At 44.8% G+C, this 21,701-nt stretch overlaps 1 protein-coding gene across 1 annotated transcript in view; it reads right to left on the reverse strand.

Moving 5' to 3' along the window:
- LOC148049840 (adenomatous polyposis coli protein 2-like) overlaps positions 1-21,701 on the reverse strand; it is a 43,379-nt gene that overhangs the window by 15,472 nt on the left and 6,206 nt on the right. The gene's annotated exons all lie outside the window — the stretch shown is intronic.

Below are 21,701 nucleotides of genomic sequence, written 5' to 3' on the forward strand. Positions count from 1 at the left end.
AATAGTAATGCAGCCTTAGTGAATAGTTTGACAGTGTTGAGGGAATTATTTATTTAGCAGAGTGATGTGTTTGGGGAAAAAACTGTCCTTGTGTCTAGTTGTCTCAGTATGCAGTGCTCTGTAGCGTCGTTTTGAGGGTAGGATTTGAAACAACTTATGTCCAGGATGTGAGGGGCCTGTAGGTATTTTCACAGCCCTCTTTTTGATTCGTGTTGTCATATAACTCCTTGTGTAGGTATGGCGGTCACCCATGGCCCAGTGCATAACAGGGCATGCGCAGCCACGCTGAACCACACAGGAAAAAACAAACTCCATAACATCCTGATAGTTCATAACATAACATCCTGATAGTTCGCTCTAGATGTGCCTTACCCAACAACGCCCAGGATTTGACCATATGTAGACAGAACTTCCCTGAGCAGTAGATTAGCAATTGTAGTTTGACAGGCTGTCTTAAATCACATGCTGATTGCTCCTCCTGCCTTTGTCCTATCTCAATAAAAGGGGCTCCCAGACCCCCAATCTGGGTTGCCTCATCCCGAGAAAGCTCGTGTCCGTGTCTTTTCTCAACATTGGCCTCATGAGTGAACCACGGGTACTTCACAGACTCGTCCAGTGTACAAGTCCTCAATGGAAGGCAGGATGGTAGCCATTGTTTTTTTCTGCCGTTCTAATTATCCTCTGAAGTCCGCGTCTGTCTTGTTGGGTTGCAGAACCAAACCAGACAGTTATGGAGGTGCAGACGACAGACTCCATAATTAAATAATTGAAAATCAATTAAAATGTAACTTTAAAATTAAATTAAATTAATCAAGAGGGGAAAAAAAGCAGAGTCTAACTGGAACTAAAAGCCAAATAGCCAATAACCTATCAAAGAATTGGGGCACCCATTCTATTATCCCAAGGACTGGGAGACAAACTAGACCTTGAATCATTCACAAAAATCAGAAGGGGGAGAGAAGAATGAATATCCAGGAGGATGGATTTCATTCCAGAAGACAGGCACAACCCAAAAAGCCCTCTTCCTGAGCCCTGAAAGATGGTACAAGTAGTCCTCGACATACAACAGTTCCTTTAGTGACCATTCCAAGTTACGACGGCACTGAAAAAAAGTGACTTACGAGCGTTTTTCAATAGTTATAGCTTTTGCAGCATCCTCGTGGTCATGTGATCAAATCTCAGATGCTTGGTTCATATTTATGACCGTTGCTGTGTCCCAAGGTCATGAGATCCCCTTTTGTGATCTTCAGTCAATGGGGAAGCCAGATTCCCTTAACAACTGGATTACTAACTTAGCAACACACAGTGATTCCCTTAACAACAGTGTCAAGAAAGGTTGTAAAATGGGGCAAACTCGCTTAACAAATGTTTCACTTATCAACATAAGCTTTGGGCTTCATTGTGATCGTAAGTCGAGGACTACCTGTCATGCTTAATAGACAGTATGCAGAGCTCATTCTAGCTGACCTAATTACAGAGGTGGAAACATCTGTAGACAGGTGGTCCCTCAAGTAGCTAGGCCGTGTGCCAGGCAGCGCTTTATAGGTGATAACCAGCACTGATGATGTTTCCTAGTTGGGTAATGAAACGTCTGCAAGAAAGCAACCAATTCAGAGACTACTAAACACTCCAATAACCAGCACCAACTAGCACTGATGATATCATCTAGTTGGGCAATGAAATGTCTGCAAGAAAAGAAAAGAACCATGCTCAGAGTGCACCATGGACCTTGTGTCAGGCCTGCAGCCATCTTTTCTTTTGAATCTTTGGCCTGCCACGCTTTCTATTATTCTACTATGCATTTTCTATTGTGGGAAAATGAGAGGGGGGGATTGTAAGGAGTGAGGTGCTATGCAGCCATAACTACATTCTTTCTAGAAAGCCACGGTCATCCTTTGTCTTGGCACCTCTGCACCTGACCGGAACTGGATGGCCAGCACAGCAGTGGGAGATTGGACAATGTGATGGGCTGGTGGGTGTGGGGGCAAGATTTTGGACTTTCAACTGGGTGGGGAAAACTGAGAAGCTTTCAGATTTGGGTTTTCCCAGATGTGCCCAACATGGCTCTCTTAATCAATTGGAACTTTGAGCAATAATTTGCCTTGGACTCTGATTTACTTTTGGGTGCTATTTGGAACCCTGACAAAGAAAAGATCTCTCTCTATTTAAGAATAAATTATAAGGCAAAGCTTCCATAAGCCTTAGAGAAAAGGGGCTGGACCCAAGACAAATGTCTTTAAGTTTTCTTTTTAAAAGTTAAGATAAGATACTTTGCCTTGAACTCTGATTTACTTTTGGATGCTGTTTGGAACCCCGACACCTCTATAACTAGCACCATCTAGCACTGATGATGATACCTAGTTGGGTAATGAAATGTCTGCAAGAAAACTACCAATTCAGAGACTATTAAGGACCCTGATAACCAGCACCAACTAGCACTGATGATGTTACCTAGTTGGGCAATGAAATGTCTGCAAGAAAAGAACCAAGCTCAGAGTGCACCATGGACCTTGATAACCGGCACCATCTAGTACTGATGATGATAGCTAGCTGGGTAATGAAACGTCTGCAAGAAAACAACCATGCTCAGAGACCACTAAGGACTACAATAACCAGCACCATCTAGTACTGATGATGATAGCTAGCTGGGTAATGAGACGTCTGCAAGAAAACAACCATGCTCAGAGAGCATCAAAGTCCAAACCTGAGCTAGCGAGATTGGAATCCACATCTTGAATGGCACCCTAAAGCCCAGTGACAGCCAGTGCACTTGCAAAGCAAAAGGGAGACACACACACACATACCATGACACACCCATCACTAACTATTCTTGTATTCCGATCAGCTGTAGCCTCCGAATAGTCTGCAAGGGTAGCCCCGTGTAGGGCTTATTACGGTAATCCAATCAAAAAGGTCACAAAAGTGTGACTGGGTTGCGGTCCCCCTCCCATTTCTTCAAAACATGCAGATGTGGCACCTCTGTTCTAAAATCAGGACAAAGTGTCACCTTGGACCAACCCCCCCTCCTTTTGTCAGGTTTCCCCCAACGAAATGGGGGTGAGTGAGAGCAGCGCCGGATTCATTCATTCCCACGTCAATCCTTGCAGTGTCTCTTGTCTCCTTTTGACCCAGAGTCAGAGTCTCGGCTTCCCCCACCCCCTGAATCCCCACCCCCTGAATCGGCTCAGAAACCCTCTGAATGCCAGGAATCCAGCTTCCCTTGCCAAACTGGGGGGAGATCCCAAGAGCAACAATAATACTTTTCTTTCATCATAGGGAAAGCTTTCCACTAACTGGACCATTGACTCGGAATGAATAAAACTCCTGCACCAAACGTGTTCTTTTCTTAAAAGGGACGAGGAATCTGAGCTGGGGAGGGTATTGGGGGCGGGGGGCGAGGGAAGGAAGTGCTTATTTAGAAAACGGGCCATTGTTCCTTCTTCTGGACCCTTTTCTGATCTTCCTGGACCTCATTGTCTTTTCTCCACTTCATTTCATCGCATTCTTTTGTCTCTCCTTCCTCTTTCATCTCTTTGTCTGGCAGCAAATTCCTTCTCCCGTTTCCCCCGCACCTTGAGAAATTGATGGGGGAGCTTCGACTTAACGCCTTTGCATGTGTTCTTCTCCTCCCTCCTGCTTTTGTCCTCCAAATCTAGTAGATCCCTTTGGATTCTCTCGGCTGGCCCCGTTTTCCCCCCCCCTTTTTTTGTTTGCACATCACCGCCTGATTACAAAGGGAAGATGCCCAACGGGTAGATTTAACCCATTTCTCAGCAAGCCCGCCAGCCAGATTCAATCTAGGTTAGGAGACCTTTGATTATGCTCAGTTCGCAAGAGATAATAAGCTCCAGGTCTCCAAATTCCCACTTACCTTCGATTCTCCCGATGCTGCCCCCGTTCTCCTGCTGCCTTATGGAGAAGATCGCTCCAGTGGCTCTTCTTCAGAGCAAAGGCCTACATCTCTGCCCATCATTCAATATAGATATATATTTATATAAGTGACCTATTGTTCTATTCGGTCTTTGAACAGCTGATGGTTCAAAGGCGGGGAGGAAAAAACATTCCAATGCATCTGGGTTTCTCCTTTTCGGGGGGTCCCCCTCCTCCTACCCCAATTGCAAATGACAGGTCATGTGACTGGGTAGAGGGACGTGTGCGTGTGCTGCTCCCCCTCCCTTTGCTAGCCAGGGATCTGGCAGGAGAGCATCCCGTCTGGCTTTCTCTACTTAGGCAGATGATTGGGTGCGCCTCACGCCTTCCATGCCACGGGGCAAGCACACACACACACACACACACACACACCGCCTTCGGCAGTTGAATCCTTCCAACTGAGAAAACAAATTGGCAGTAGTAGATAAGAGTCTGTGGAATTCAAGGTGAACTAGACTAGCTCTCTTGAGGGAGGGAGGGAGGGAGGGAGGGAGGGAAGGAGGGAGGGAGGGAAGGAGGGAAGGAGGGAAGGAGGGAAGGAGGGAAGGAGGGAAGGAGGGAAGGAGGGAAGGAGGGAAGGAGGGAAGGAAGGAATAGGGATAAGGAGAGAAGAATGGAGGGAGGGAGGAAAGAATAAGGAGAGGGAGAGAAGAAGGAAGGAAGGAATAAGGAGAGGGAGAGAAGATGGAAAGAAGGAAGGATGGAAGGAATACGGATAGAGAGAGAAAAATGGAAGAAAGGAAGGGTTTCCAACTGAGAAAACAGAGGAAATGTAACCTGAATCAGGCCATTTCTCTTTACAAGAACCTGAACTACTAACAGTTAAAGCAAATTGGCAGTAGTAGATAAGAGTCAGTGGAATTCAAGGTGAGCTAAACTCAGCTCTCTTGTGGGTGGGAAGGAAGGAATACAAAGAGGGAGAGTGAAAGGAAGGAAGGAATACAGAGAGGGAGAGTGAAAGGAAGGAAGGAATACAGAGAGGGAGAGTGAAAGGAAGGAAGGAATACAGAGGGAAAGAGGAAGGGAAGGAAGGAGAGGGATAGAGGGAGGAAGGAATATGGAGAGGGAGAGAAGAAGGGAAGGAATAAGGAGAAGGAGAGGAGAAGAAGGAAGGAAGGGCTTCCAACTGAGAAAATAGAGGAAATGTAACCGGAATCAGGCTATTTCCCCTTCCAGGTGAATACACACACACACACACACACACACACACACACACACACCGCGAACATAGAATTGTAGGGCTGGAAGGGACCTTGGAGGTCTTCTAGTCCAACCCCTTGCCCAAGGCATGAGAATGTATGCTATTCTGGTCAACTTTTTGTCCTATTTTTGAAAACCTCCAGTGATGGAGCTCCCACAACTTCTGGAGGCAAGCTGTTTCATTGATTAATTGCTCTCACTCCCAGAAAATGTCTCCAAATACTGTTACAGGTGGTCCTCCATTTACAAAGGTTTGTTTAGTGACCATTTGTAGTTACAAAGGCACTGGGGGGAAAAAAGCGATGACCATTTCCCCACTTATGACTGTTGCAGCGTTCTCATGGTCATTGGATCAAAATTCAGGTTCTTGGCAACTGACTCGCATTTATACAGGGACGTGCAGTCAGGGGAGGCAGAGCCTCACCACTGTCATCATGAAACGAAAAGAAAAATGTAAAAGGAAAAAGGCAAGAGCTGAGGTCAGGCTGAGCTAGTTGCTCCCAGAGTCACGGTGGATGACTCTGCTTAACTGTTTAGAAAAGCCTCTAAAAAGCGCCCTCTACAGGAGGAGGCGGGAGAACCACGTGCCTCATCTAGTCTGGCGTTTTATGATCACTCGAGCAGAGTTAAGCAAGGGTTAAAAGCCAAAAAATTCCTGACGTAGGCGAGGCACATCGTTCTCCCGCCTAGAAGGGGCAAAATTCCCTTAACCACTGTCTTGCTTAGCAACATAAACTTTGGACTCCATTGTTGTCGTAAGTGGAGGACTACCTGTATATTGAAGGGAGGCAGATAAATACCAAAATAATTAATATGGAATTGCCAGAAAACAAATCTAGATAGCGTTCTTGTTCACCGCAGCCTGGAAGCCCTTCTCATCAGAGATGGGTAATGGAATAAAACAGTAGGGAATTAAAAAAAAACATCTTTATTACAAATAGAGAAAGGAATTAGGTCAAGACATGGAGAGTGTCAAGTGCCAAGGAAATCGGGAAACCGAGGCAGCTCAAATGGCTACAAAGATTTATTGGAAGCTTAAACACTTTACAAGAACCTGGACTACTAACGGTTAAAGCAAATTGGCAGTACTAGATAAGAGTCAATGGAATTCAAGGTGAGCTAAACTCAGCTCTCTTGTGGGTGGGAAGGAAGGAATACAGAGAGGGAGAGAAGAAAGGCGGGAAGGGATGAGAGGGAGAGAGGAAGGAAGGAATACAGAGAAGGAGATAAAAGGAAGGATGGAAGGAAGGAATACAAAGAGGGAGAGAGGAATGGAAGGAAGGAGAGAAGGAAGGAAGAAATGCAGAGAGGGAGAGAAGAAAGGAAGGAAGGGATGAGAGGGAGAGAGGAAGGAATACAGAGAGGGAGATAAAAGGAAGGATGGAAAGAAGGAATACAAAGAGGGAGAGAGGAATGGAAGGAAGGAAAGAAGGAAGGAAGAAATACAGAGAGGGAGAAAAGAAAGGAAGGAAGGGATGAGAGGGAGAGAGGAAGGAAGGAATACAGAGAGGGAGATAAAAGGAAGGATGGAAGGAAGGAATACAAAGAAGGAGAGAGGAATGGAAGGAAGGAGAGAAGGAAGGAAGAAATACAGAGAGGGAGAGAAGAAAGGAAGGAAGGGATGAGAGAGAGAGAGGAAGGAAGGAATACAGAGAGGGAGATAAAAGGAAGGATTGAAGGAAGGAATACAAAGAGAGAGAGAGGAATGGAAGGAAGGAAAGAAGGAAGGAAGCAAGAAATACAGAGAGGGAGAGAGGAAGGAAGGAATACAGAGAGGGAGATAAAAGGAAGGATGGAAGGAATACAAAGAGGGAGAGAGGAATGGAAGGAAGGAGAGAAGGAAGGAAGAAATACAGAGAGGGAGAGAAGATAGGAAGGAAGGGATGAGAGGGAGAGAGGAAGGAAGGAATACAGAGAGGGAGATAAAAGGAAGGATAGGAGGAAGGAATACAAAGAGGGAGAGAGGAATGGAAGGAAGGAAAGAAGGAAAGAAGGAAGGAAGGAAGAAATACAGAGAGGGAGAGAGGAAGGAAGGAATACAGAGAGGGAGGGAAGAATGGAAGGACGGATGGACAGAAGGAAGGAAGGAGAGAGGAAGGAAGGAAGAAATACAAAGAGGGAGAGAAGAATGGAAGGAAGAAAGGAGAGGGAGAGAGGAAGGAAGAAAGGAAGAAAAACGGAGCAGGAGTTAGGAAGGAAGGAAGGAAGGAAGGGAGGGAGGGAGGGAGGGAGGGAGGAAGGAAGGAAGGAAGGAAGGAAGGAAGGAAGGAAGGAAGGGTGTTTCTGAGTCCTCACAGCCTAAGTGTACTTAGTTGAGCTCATTGCTGGGATATTGTATTATCAAAGGGAACGGTTCCTTTCGGACAGTATCCCTGGGCAGGGTCAGCTCAAGAGTCCATGGCCCCTTAGGCCACGTTGACTGATGGTGTCATCTCCCAGCAATTAAGATTTGCATTTTTAGAAAGATTTGGAAGACGGGGCTGCCTGGGCACCCTTGAAGCTTTGATGCCCTAGGCCAGTGTCTACTCAGCCTTAGGGCGAAGCTGTCCTCTCCTTGGGAATCCCATTAAAGGAGCACGAATGTACCAACCCTCCCAAGCAAAAAGCATCCAGTAGACTGCTTGGGACCCGGAATTTCCCCAAAGACAGCATTCCTAAGAGCTGGGAGCAAACAACCCCCCAATCCAGCTACGCTTTTAAACAATAAATACAGGTGGTCCTCAACTTACGACCACAATGGAGCCCAACATTTTTGTTGTTGTTAAGCGAGACAGTTGTTCAGTGAGTTTGTCCTATTTTACGACCTTTCTTGCCACCGTTAAGTAAATCACTTAAGTTGTTAAGTTAGTATCATGGTTGTTAAGTGAATCCAACTTTCCCATTCATTGACTTTGCTTGTCAGGTCACCAAAGGGGATCACATGACCCCAGTTGGCAAGTGTCTAGATTTTGATCACGTGAGCACAAGGAGGCCATACGTCAATTTTTTCAATGCCATTCGAACCGTCACTAAATGAACTGTTGTAAGTAAAGGGCTATCTGTATTCTCTGTCATAATCCCATAAAACCATCCCACAATAAACTGGTAGTCCTTGACGTACAACAGTCCATTTAGCGACCGTTCCAAGTTACAACAGCCCTGGAAAAAGTCACGTGTCAGGTTTCTGAAAGATGCCCTAATTAATTCATGAGCCTCGAGCCAAGTTTCAAAAGAAATCCAGTCATTTATTAGGAACACCATTTTGGCAATACCCTATTGCAGTCAGATCTGACCTCATTTAAATTATGGCTGAACTTTGTCCCTGTTTCTTCCCTCCCCTCAGTCTGTGTCATAAATCACATTCTACAACAAGGTGCACACCTCACAAGCCTGCTGTAGTAATCTGAGATCCGACTCTATGCGTGGAATGCGCTCCCCCTCTCTTTCCTCACCATGGCAACTTGATAACAGCCATGCAAATGCTTTATGAGTTGACAACATGATCGTTTTTCACACAACTGTTGTAGGCTCCCCGTGGTCACATGATCCGAGCCGAGGTGGCGCAGTGGGTAGAGTGCAGTACTGCAGGCCACTTCAGCTGACTGCTAGATCAGCAGTTCAGCGGTTCAAATCTCACCGGCTCAGGGTTGACTCAGCCTTCCATCCTTCCGAGGTGGGTAAAATGAGGACCCGGATTGTTGTTGGGGGCAATATGCTGACTCTGTAAACCGCTTAGAGAGGGCTGAAAGCCCTATGAAGCGGTATATAAAAATCTGCTATTGCTATTGCTATCAAAATTCAGATGCTTGACAACTGGTTCATCTTTATGACGGTTGCAGCATCCTGAGGTCATGTGATCTCTTTTATGACTACCTGACAAGCAAAGGCAATGGGGAAGCCAGCAGGAAAGGTTGCAAGTTGCAAGTTGTGATCCACATTAGATGTTTTCCTTAACAATTGCGCGATGCAAGATGAATTTCCCTGTCCCGATTGTGGTCATAAGTCGAGGACTACCTGCATGATGGCTTTGGATGGGACTCGGAAACACCATCTTTAAATCTCCACTGGTAGATGACTCATTGATTTTTGAACTTTACAATTTGGGAGTAAGGGGAGAGACCCTTTCTATATCAGGGGTATTGTTCTGACTGAGGCTTCCCAAGAGCATGAAGCACACTCCTGGTCCTGACAAAAAAAAACTTTTATTAATTGACTGTGAATTCTGCTCATTCACATCCAGCAAAGTCTTTCAAGGGAGGATTTACAGTCACAGACCTTATCTGGCTTGGAGAGCTGCCAGGCTGATATCTGCTAAACTTGGCAAGGAGTCTCGGAGAGTCACGAACCAATTAAGTGAACTAATTGTCTCCTGTAAACTCCACTCCTCTTTCGCTCCTCTTTTATTTCCTCTGGAAGGGGCCATTCATCCTCCACCTGTGGCCCGACTCCCAAGTCGACCCCTGTTCTTTAGCTGTTCCCTTCATCTGGCATCTCTGCGCATGCGCACACTGGGAACAGGCTCCAGCTGTTCGTCTGCCTCACTGATGTCTGACTCTGAAGGCAGCTGATAACTGTCGGACGGCTCTGGCCCCCTCTCTGCCTCCAACACAGAGCCTTCCCCAGACTCCAGGACTGCCCCATGTTCCTCCCCAACCGCCTCACTGTCTGGATCTGCTGTCAGCTCCACTGGCTGCTGGTGGGCCACAAAAGGTATCCAACCTTGGCAACTTTTAAGACCTATGGACTTCAACTCCCAGAAGCCATGCTTGGCTGAGGAATTCTGGGAGTTGAAGCCCACAAGTCTTAAACTTTGCAATGTTGGACACCTCTGCTCTATATGCTGTCTCGAATCTTGGGCTCAATTGTAGTTGTAACTCAAGGACCACCTGTATTTCTTTCTGCTCTGCTTGCAGATTCTTAAAAAGTCCACAACGCCTGTCCCCCCCTTGGGAGGTGGTCTGGAAAAACCAATTAGTTCAACCTTAATTCAAAAAGGAGTTTCCAGATTGCTATGGGAATCCGATTATCCAGTGTTTAACCAGCTGTGCATAATCTTGACTGCATCAGCCAGCTACTAAAACAATGTGTTGCGTTTTTTTTTCCTTTGACCTTCTAAGGAAGCCAAAGTTGGACTTTGAAAAAGAGGGAGAGAACTCTTGCTTCTTTTTCTGGGACAGTGTAAGCTCCTTTCCTCCCTCTACCGTGTGATCCTAGAAAAGTGTCTTTAGTTGAACGAGATTTCCATGGATGCAAAGAATATGCTTAGCATGCTGTACTTTTGAATCCAAAGTACTGGGGTGAATGCTGAAAAGAGGGCTTTGAATTTAACTTAATTCATATGGATTGATGATTCCAGTACGTTTTCTTGGGAACTCTTTGGAAGGGGTGTGCCTTCTTGCAAGAGCAGTGACTTGGAAATCCTTGTCTAACTTACAGCCCTGATGTACATTCCATGGACATCTCTCATACAAATGGTAGCCAGGCACAACCCTGCTTAGCTTCCTGGACCTGGCAAGGTTGAGTAGATTCTATTTCTGTTGAGATTCATTTTAGAAAGGGGGGAAGAAAGGAAGGAGGGAGGGAAGAAATGAGAGAGGATGGGGGAATGAGTGGGAGGAAGGAAGGGACAGAGAGAGGGGAGAGAGGAAATGAGAGGATGGGAGAACGAGGGGGAGGAAGGAAGGGAAGGAGAGAGGGAGGAAATGAGAGATGGGGGAATGAGGGGAAGAGATGGAGAGAGGGGAAGGGAGAGAGGAAATGAGAGAGGAAGGAGGAAGGAGGGGGAGGAAGGAGGAGAAGGAAGAGAGGGAAGAAGTAAATGAGAGAGGATGGGTGAATGAGGGGGAGGGAGGAAGGGGGAGAAGGAAGAGAGAGAGGAAGTAAATGAGAGAGGATGGGGGAGCGGGGGAGAAAGGAAGGGACAGAGAGAGGGGGAGGGAGGGAGGAAATGAGAAAGGATGGGGGAATCAGGGAGAGAGAGGAACGGAGAGAGGGGGAGGGAGGAAATGAGAGAGGACGGGAGAACTAGGGGGAGGAAGGAAGGGACAGAGAGAGAGGGAGGGAGGGAGGAAATGAGAGAGGGTGGGGGAACGAGGGGGAGGAAAGAAGGGATGGAGAGAGGGGAAGGGAGGTAGGAAATGAGAGAGGAAGGGGGAATGAAGGTGAGGGAGGGACGGGGAGGAGGAAGAGAGGGTGGAAGTAAATGAGAGAGGATGGGGAAACGAGGGGGAGGGAGGAACGAAGAGAGGGGGAGGGAGGAAATGAGATAAGTTGGGGAACGAGGGGGAGGAAGGAAGGGACAGAGAGAGAGGGAGGGAGGAAATGAGAGAGGAAGGGGGAATGAGTGGGAGGGAGGGAGGGGGAGGAGGAAGAGAGGGGGAAAGGAAACGAGAGAGGATGGGAGGAAGGAAGGAACGGTGAGAAGGGTGAGGGCAGAAAGGAGGGAGGGAAGAAATGAGAGAGGATGGGGAAGGACGGGGGAAGGAGGGAGAAAGGAAGAGACAGAGATGGGGGGGGGGAGGGACGGAGAGAAGGAGAAGAAGGAAGATCACATAAAATCACTCCCACCAAGACTCCATGTGGAAAGTGTTTTGATCCTTAAGCTGAACGTGCACCCTATATCCAATCTGATTTGATTTTTTTGCGGGTTCTATTATCTGACGTCTTGGCTAGAGAGAAACCTGTGTAGAGAAACTCTGGTGATTGAAATTCACAAATCTGGAGAGGAAGGCGGATTGTAAAGTCTCAGCAGCATCTCGTCCTCAGAGTGGTGGGAGTTTTGGAAACCGCTTTGGCTAAGATTTGTGGTGCGGATGTACCTTTGATCCTTTCAGCCCATTAAAAATAAGGGGAGGGGATTTCAATCGGGAACCCGATTTCAAAGGCTTCGGCTGTCATTTCAGCACCTTGGACAGAGGCGGCCTCAAGTCCCTATGTTGTGATTCTCACCAGCATTTCTGGTCCTAACGCTTTTCAGATCTATTCAGGCCTGAGGAAGGGTGGGGGTGAAATTCAAAATTTTTAACTACCGGTTCTGTGGGCGTGGCTTGGTGGATGTGATGTGGTTTTGTGGGTGTGGTGTGGCTTGGTGGGCGTGGCAGGAGAAGGATACTGCAAAATCCCCATTCCCACCCCACTCTGGGACCAGCCAGAAGTGGCATTTGCCGGTTGTCCGAACTACTCAAAATTTCTGCTACTGGTTCTCCAGAACCGGTCAGAACCTGCTGGATTTCACCCCTGTTCCGGGGCCCATGGACCTCAAAGGAAGCCCATGAAGTGGGATTTTAAAAAAAACGTTTTTACAAAACCAAATTTTTAAAAAGAAAAACAATCTCGGATACATACTTCATATGCTACACTTTGTGTGCATAGCAAAACCACTTTGCAGCCTTGTTTGACCTAACCTTTCTGTATTAATCTGAAACTCAGGGAACAGTTATTTACGTAATTTATTGAATTTTAATTTCATTACTTACATATTTATTTAAGTTTGCCAGTTTAGCTTCATTTCGCTTATGAAGTATTTTATATTTCATTTCAGCTTATGAAGGGTTATGAAATGTCGTCTCAAAAATCTGGAGCTCAAAAAGGCAAAGAAAAACATGTGTCCATGTGTAGGTGACGCGGCCCATATTAGTTTTCTTCCAGCACTTAATAATTCTCTCGGCAGCCCTGGATCTATTAGACTACAAGTACTAATATGACTGCATCTAAATATCCCCATTGTGGGATTCTGAAGGTAGTTCCATCTGTTATGAGTAACAGTTTTACACATGGTTTCCCTTGGCAAGTGTAAAGCCCTAGTAAATATACTGAAAAATTCTGAGCTAGGTGGCTTTTAATGCATCTCACCAGAAGGCCCTCCTAAGAACCTTTGAACCTTCGAACCTTAGAAAGTCCTCCTAAGGTGCCACTTGGTTGCTTATTTGCAAACGATTTAAAATCATATCTGAACAAGCATGCAGGCTTGGAAAGTCATCCACATTACAGCTAAATCTCACATTTTCTCTCTGCCAACAATGGGGCATCTGTGTATTTTTCCCAATTCCCTCTGCTGAAATTAGAAATGAGAATGAAATTTCTAGTCGGAAAGCCAGTCCACTGAGCAATTAAATTAAATAGGTTTTAGCTATCAGCCTAGATATTTTGCGAGGAATTGCTGGAAGAGCAATCACATATATTTCCTGTTGCTCACCGTGTTTCATTGTCCTAGAGAGGCAGAGAAAAGGCCTTATTGGGAAAAACAACAACAAAAGGTCTTAGGGCACCTTAAAGACAAAATGACTTACAATACAATACAATACAATAGCAGAGTTGGAAGGGACCTTGGAGGTCTTCTAGTCCAACCCCCTGCCTAGGCAGAAAACCCTATACCGTTTCAGACAAATGGCTGTCCAACATCTTCTTAAAGACTTCCAGTGTTGGGGCATTCACAACTTCTGGAGGGAAGTCGTTCCACTGATTAATTGTTCTAACTGTCGGGAAATTTCTCCTCAGTTCTAAGTTGCTTCTCTCCTTGATTAGTTTTCACCCATTGCTTCTTGTCCTACCCTCAGGTGCCTTGGAGAATAGTTTGATTCCCTCTTCTTTGTGGCAACCCCTGAGATATTGTTTGTATCCTGACTTTACTATTTTACAAGTAATATCCAACACATCATCTTCCTCCTACTTTCCCCACAACCACCCTGTGAGGTGGGTTGGACTGAGAGAGCGAGAGAGACTGGCCCAAGGTCACTCATCTGGCTTTCATGCCTAAGACAGGACTAGAACTCACCATTTCCTGCTTTCTAGCTCGGTGCCTTAACCACTAGACTGGTCCCTGGTATCCAAAGGGTTGGGGCCCACTGCCCTACAGGGTGTGATAGTTGTGGGGAAAAGTGAAAAAAAGCATTTGGTATATGCCATTGTACTATTAGAGGAAAGACAGGATAACTTAGATATCTAAGAGGATATTTAACAAAAAAAAAACAAAAACAAATGCTTGTCTTACAAGAGAGAAAATGTGTGGCAATTAAAAAACTTTTAAAAAAAGAACAATTAGAGAAGGAATTTACTAAATTTGGATCTTCACAAATTCAGCAAGTGGTATTTTTATATCACTGGTTTTTACTTGAATTATTTTAATTTTAGCCCTAATTCTAGGTGGTTTACAGATTATAAAATAAGGATATAATGCAACTACAGTAAGCATTCATTGTTGGAGGCTGACTTTATAAAAGGAACCAAAGGATATAATTGTTTTAATTAAAAGTGAATTAATTAGGCATAGCTCACAATGATGAAATTAAAGAAAAGTTACTCCTTTTCACATTAAGTAGAAAGGATGAAGTGTAAATCAAATACGGTACAACAAATGAAGGGAAAAAAGAACTCTAAAGCAGAAGAGGTATGAACCAAAATATTGATATTAGTAAAATAAGAAAGGAGAGATTTAATTTTTTAAAAATAGAAATGTAGAAGGAAGGAGAAAGAGAGAAAGAGAAGGGAGGGAGGGGAAAGGAAGGAAGGAAGAAAAAAAGTAAGAAAGGAAGAAAGAAGGAAGGAAGGAAAATAAGAGGGAGGGAGGAGAAAGGTGGAAAGAAAGAAAAAGAAAGAAAGAAAAAGGATGGGGGAAGGGAGGAAGGAAGGAAAAGAAGAGGGAGGGGAAGGAGGGAGAAAAAAGGTGGAAAGAAAGAATGAAAAAGAAAGAAAGAAAAAGAGAAAAAGAAAGAAAGAAAAAAGGAAAGGAAGGAGGGAGGGAGGAAGGAAAGAAAGAAAAGAAGAGGGAGGGATAGAGGAGAAAGGTAGAAAGAAAGAAAGAAAGGTAGAAAGAAAGAGAAAGAAAGAGGAAGTAAAAGAAGAGTGAGGGAAGGGAGAGGGGAGGAGAAAGGTGGAAAGAAAGAAAGAAAAAGAAAGAAAGGTAGAAAGAAAGAGAAAGAAAGAGGAAATAAAAGAAGAGTGAGGGAAGGGAGAGAGGGGGGAGAAAGGTGGAAAGAAATAAAAAGAAAGAAAGAGAAAGAAAGAAAAAGGGAGGGAGGGAGGGAGGAAAAGAAGAGGGAAAGAGGAGAATGGTAAAAAGAAAGAAAGACATAAAGAAAGAAAGAAAAAGGGAAGAAGGGAGGAAGGAAGGAAAAGAAGAGGAAGGGGAGGGAGGAGAAAGGTAGAAAGAAAAAGAAAGAAAGAAGGGAAAGGAAGAAGGAAGGAAGGAAAATAAGAGGGAGGGATGGAAGGAAAGAGGAAAAAGGTAGAAAGAAAGGAGGGAGGGAGAGAAAAAGAAAAAAGGAAGGAAGGAAGGAGGGAGAAAAGGACAGAAAAAGAAAGAAAGAGGAAAAATAACTGAACCTGAAAGAGAATTGAGGAGAAAGAACAAAGAAATGGTTCCAGTGTTGGGTTCCCTCTCTCCAGCCTGCAGCCCCCAAGGGCCATTAAACAAACAAGCTGTTGTTATCCATTCCTGCCGACTGAAATTTCATCCCAGTTCCAGGGCAGGGGGAGAGGGGGAGAGATGAAAGGAAAAGAAAGGGAAAGAGAAAACCCAACCAGCGCAAACAAAGGAGCCCCTAGAGAGCCCCCCCTTCCCCCTTTTCCATCCCAGCCCCCCCCCTCCTGCTTCCCTTCTGCTTTCGTGAAGGCAACATGTGTTCCTGACAGACTGAGAATCGGAGGAGGACAAGAGGGGAGCCCACCCCCAGGTGGGCTGAGCTGGGTGTTATTAATGATCCTTTCCAACCTTGCTTTGCTTTTTCAAACTTTACTTTTGATTTGCCTTACGGGGATTTAATTGTGTTATTCCATTTTGATATTTGGCTCGGTTGGGCTTTTACTTGAACTGCAGGTGGTCCTCAAATTATGACCGGTTGCTTAGCAACAGACCCCCACAGAAGGTAGTAATAGCAAAAGTGCTTAGATTTATATACCGCCCCATAGTGCTTTACAGCACTCTCTAAGCCATTTACAGAACTGCCCCCCAACAATCTGGGTCCTCATTTTGTTCCACCTCGGAAGGATGGAAGGCTGAGCCAACCTTGAGCCAGTCAGGATCGAACTGCTGGCTGAGGGCAGAGTGTGCCTGCAATATTGCATTCTAACCACTGAGTCATCACAGCTCTCCCTTCCACCAAGAAGGAAGGAAGGAAGGAAGGAAGGAAGGAAGGAAGGAAGGAAGGAAGGAAGGAAGGAAGGAAGGAAGGAGTGCAGGAGAAAAGGGAGGGAGAGAAGGAAGGAAGGAAGGAGAAAGGGGAGGGAGAGAAAAAGGAAAGGAAGGAAGGAAGCAGTACTAATCGCACATAGACTTGCAGAGTCAGCCTCTTGCCCCCATCAATCTGTGTCCGCATTCTACCGACCTCGGAAGGATGGAAGGCTGATTCAACCTTGAGCTGACCCAAGTAATTGGGTCAGAATCAAACTCCTGGCAATGGGCAGAATCAGCCTGCAATACTGCCTTCTAACCACTGCACCACCACGACTTGGTTTTTACCTGGGGCTGACATTCCGATGGCTGCCGCCCCCATGGTCACCTGATCACATTTTGAGCGTTCGGCAAACGGTCCACATTTAAGATTGTTTGCAGCCTCCCGCAATCATGGGATTACAATTTACAACATTTTTGTTGGGAAATGATGTTCACTGCCACAAGAAAAGGGTAGTAAAATTGGGTGGGGTCACAGGATGACCTGCTTTACCACCGTCACAACTTATAATCATAATTGCCAGCCTCAATTAAAGTTGCAAATTGAGGACTCCCTGTGCTTATCATCATTATTAATCTCATCATCATTACAGATAGCCCTCCACCTTACGACTGCAATTGAGACCAGAATTTTTTGTTGTTAAGTGAGACAGTCGTTAAGTGAGCCATGCCCAATTTAATTGCCTTTGTTGGACTTTGCAGTTGTTAAGCAAAGCGTGCAGTCATTAAATGAATCCAGCTTGCTCGTTGATTTTGCTTGCTGGAAACCAGTTGAGAAGGTTGCAAATGGTGAGCACATGAACACGAGGACACTGCATTGGTCGTAAGTGTGAGGACTGGCTGTAAGTCACTTTATTCAGTGATTTATTCCCTAGATTATAACTTTGAATGGTCAATAAACAAATGGTTGTAAGTCGAATTGTATTGCATTGCTTATTTTACTTATTTATCTGTATATGTGTATATATATATACATATAGCACAAATAAAACACACACACACACACACACACACACAAACATAGTGTCACAACCCCTGGCCCAAATATGGAGGAAGCATACTGCTTCCTTTCTCTGTCTATCGGCTCGTCACAAGAGACCATCACGACAGAAAGCCATTATTTTTACTGTTGCCTTTGTTACATTTGTGTTGCATTTGTAATATACATCTATTTCAAGCTATTTAGCTCTCTTCAGCTAGCCATACCCTTACTGGGATTCGAACCTGGGCTGTATTACATATTAGGCAGTTATATTAGCCACTAGGCCACAGGCTCTCCTCCTTTATCAGCTAAGCCAGGGAAATAGGTATGTATTGTGTCACAACCCCTGGTATGCCCAAATATGGAGGAAGCCTTTCTCCCCTTTATTTATTTATCAGCACAAATGCAACATTATGTGTGTGTCTGTGTGTGTGTGTGTATGTATGTATGTATGTGTATATATATATATATATATATATATATATATATATATATATATATATATATATATATATATATATATATATATATATATATATATATATATATATATATATATATATATATATATTTGTTATATTTATGCTGATAAATAAATAAAGGGAGACTAGTATAGATCTATTTCAAGCTATTTAGCTCTCATCAGCTAGCCATACCCTTGCTGGGAATCGAACCTGTGCTCTATTGCCTCTAAGGCAGATGTGTTAACCATTGAGCTACAGGGCTCGACTCCTTATCAGCCAGGCTGAAATACTACTCACACATCATCACAAAATCTCCAGAACCATAAAGCCTACAAACTTGAAATTTGGCACATATGTTCCTCTTGGCTTCTAGGTGCTCGCTAAGAAAGGATTTTTCAAAATGATCATCAGATCATTAGTATTTCTTATATTATTATTAACATGCTCTGATGCTAAGGAGTTAGACATTCTACTCCCCACCTGAAAAGAACTCTGTTCCAACTGCCACTTGGGCATGGGCATGGCCAACGTGTGATTCATCTGGTATGCGGGCTGGTAGTTTAGACATACTACTCCCCCTCCCCACCTGCAAAATGCTCTGATGTGAAGGAGTTAGATTGAGGGAGAGAAGGGGATAAGATAGGAGAGGCCTCTATGGGGCAAGCCTGAGGGAGAGAAGGGGAGAGGAGAGGATCAGTGGGGCCAGCCTGAGGGAGAGAAAGGGGGATAGGAGAAGAGGGGATTCAGTGGGGCAAGCCTGAGGGAGAAAAAGGGAGAGGAGACTCATTAATGTTCAAGCTTTAACTGTCAATTTATCAAGCCTGATCATATATTTTAATAGCGAACCATGGGTATTCAGCTACTAGTTTAAAATATTTGTATTGCTGCCCGCTCATCTTAAAACGTGAACTGTTGCATTTTGAGAAGTAATTTGATTTATTTTTTAATCTGATTTGTCTTTTTGTGGACATTTTATCTCTTTAGGGATGTTTCTGTTGGGCTTTTTTTTTTTTTAATCCCACCGTGAATCCTTATTATTTGGCCAAAGATACATGTACCGTCAAGCTAACAAATGCATAAATAAAATATCCCCGCCTGACTTTTTTCCCAAGTCAAGTCAATAAAATTCTGGACACCAGAGAAATCTATAGCCTTTTCTCTCCCAGCGATGCTTTTCACAGGGATCTACATCAAAGGAAGATGCTGAACGGTCGGGATGCTGTGTTGGCGCCCAATCAAAAGAGAGCAGGATCGCCATGGCAACCAGACTGACTGCTACCCAGGTTTATCCCTAGCTAGCTTAGCTTTCAGATGGGGTTCAGCAAACCTGGGGAGGATAAAGAGAGAAGAGAGGGGCCAGGTATGCTAGGATGAACATTGATCTGTCTACAACATCTGGGGAAGGGGAAGACAATCAGGAGGGAGAGAAAGGGCGCCAAGGATTCAAAAATAAATAAATAAACAAACAGAGCTTCCTGGCAAGTCTTTTTTTTTAACAAGTACAGGTAGTCCTTGATTTACGGCCACAACGGAGCCCAAAATTTCTGTCGCTCAGCGAAACATTTCTTAAGGGAGTTTCGCCCCTCCCCTCGATGACCTTTCTTGCCACGGTTGTTAAGTGAATCGTTGCCGTTGCTAAGTTTGCAACACCGTCGTTGCAGGAATCTGGCTTCCCCATTGCCTTTGCTCGGCAGAAGGTCGCAAAAGGGGATGACAGGACATTTCAGCCGTCATAAATAATGAGTTGGTTGCCAAGTCTCTGGATGTGGACCATGTGGAGGCTGCAACGGTCATAAGTGCGAGACAGGATCGTAAGTCACTTTTGTCAGTGCCATTGTAACTTTGAACGCTAAATGAACTGTTGTAAGTTGAGAGTTACATGTACATGGGTAGCTTTCTCCATGGTGCCCTCTAGGAAAATTAATGAAGTGACACAAAATAGTGGTTTAACACAACGGAGCAGGAGGGGACCTCGAAGGTCTTCTAGTCCAACCCCCTGCTCAGACAGAAAAGCCTATCCCAGGGGTCAGCAATCTGTGGCTCTGGAGCCGTATGTGGCTCTTTCATCCCTCTGTTGCGGCTCCCTGTCGGCTCCACAATTGATAGGGCTTTTGGTTAGGATCAGTAGTGGAAAAAGGACACCGCGCTAGGAGGAGACTCTATGGTGGGGGGAAGTGGACTTCCGATCAACAGAGGAAAAAAGATGCCACGCTAGGAGGAGACTCTATGGTGGGGGAACTGGACTTCCGGTCAGCAAAACTGAGGGAGGTTCATGCAAGGGTGTGTGTGTATCTAGAAAAGTGTCCAAATCAGGGGTGGGTCCTGTCAATTCTAACCTCTTCTATAGAGGAGGTTCCACAAATCTACAGTGCCGTTTAGAACCGGTTCCAGCTCCCTCCCGCCCCCTCCATCTGCACATCATCAAGATGAAGAGCGAGAGGAGGAATTCTGGGAGTTGAAGTCCACAAGTCTTAAAGCTGTCAAGTTTGAACACCACTGGGGTTTTTTTTTCTAAAGGGTTAGGGGTGCGAGGGTCTTGTAACTTGACAGCTTTAAGACTTGCGTGCTTCAAATGCCAGAGTTCCTGAGCCAACATGACTGGAGGAGGAATTCTGGGAGTTGAAGTCCACAAGTCTTAAAGTTGTTCAAGTTTGAACACCCCTGGGTTTTTTTTCCTAAAGGGTTAGGGGCGCGAGGGTCTTGTAACTTGACAGCTTTAAGACTTGCACACTTCAATGCCAGAGTTCCTGAGCCAACATTTTGGTTGCTAAGCAAGAGTGTTGTTAAGTGTGTTTCACCACATTTTACAAGTTGGCCACGCCCATTCAGTCACATGGCTGGCAAGCCACTCCCACCCAGTCACATGGCTGACAAGCCACTCCCACAAAGCAGGCCACACCCACAGAAGAGGTTCTAAAAAAATTTTAAACCCACCATTGGTATGTATGTATATGTGTGAATGTGTACACATACACACAGACACACACACACACACACACACACAGAGTCACTCACTCACTCATTCACACACACAAAGGTAGTCCTTGACTTACAACAGCTCATTTAGTGACCGTTAGTTACAACGGCACTGAGAAAAGCAACATATGACCATTTTTCACACTTACGACCATTGCAACATTTCTGCAATCGTGTGATCAAAATTCAGACACTTGGCAACTGACTCATATTTATGACAGTTTCAGTGTCCCGAGGTCATGTGAACGTGTTTTGTGACTGACTGATAAGCAAAATCAATGGGGAAACTAGATTCACTTAACAACTGGGGTACTTACTTAACAAATGTAATAATTCACTTAACAACCCTGTCAAGAAAGAAAGAAAAAGGGGGGGGGAACTCAACTAATGTTTCACTTAGCAACATAGATTTTGGGCTCATTTGTAGTCATATATCAAGGGCTACCTGTATGTATGTATATGTGTATGTCTATGTATATATACACATACACACATATATATATATATACTGCGTGCGCACACGCATGCACACACACACATACACAACGTTTCATAACTGAAGGACTATCTATATGTATATGTAGAATAGAATAGAATAGAATAACAGAATTGGAAGGGACCTTGGAGGTCTTCTAGTCCAACCCCCTGCTTAGGCAAGAAACCTTACATCACTTCAGACAAATGGTTGTGCAATCTCTTCTTAAAAATCTCTAGTGATGGAGAACCCACAACTTCTGCAGGCAAGTTTTTCCACTGACGAATTGTTCTAACTGTCAGGAAATTTCTCCTCAGTTCTAAGTTGCTTCTCTCCTTGATGAATTTCCACCCATTGCTTCTTGTCCTGCCCTCAGGTGCCTTGGAGAATAGCTTGACTCCCTCTTCTTTGTGGCAACCCCTGAGATATTGGAACACTGCTGTCATGTCTCCCCTAGTCCTTCTTTTCATTAAACTAGACATACCCAGTTCCTGCAACCGTTCTTCATATATTTCTCTTTCTCTCTCT

This window comes from Thamnophis sirtalis, unplaced genomic scaffold, assembly GCF_051295495.1.
Source record: "Thamnophis sirtalis isolate CommonGarterSnake01/CBP01778 unplaced genomic scaffold, rThaSir2_p1.2 scaffold_1, whole genome shotgun sequence".
Classification (NCBI taxonomy): domain Eukaryota; kingdom Metazoa; phylum Chordata; class Lepidosauria; order Squamata; family Natricidae; genus Thamnophis; species Thamnophis sirtalis.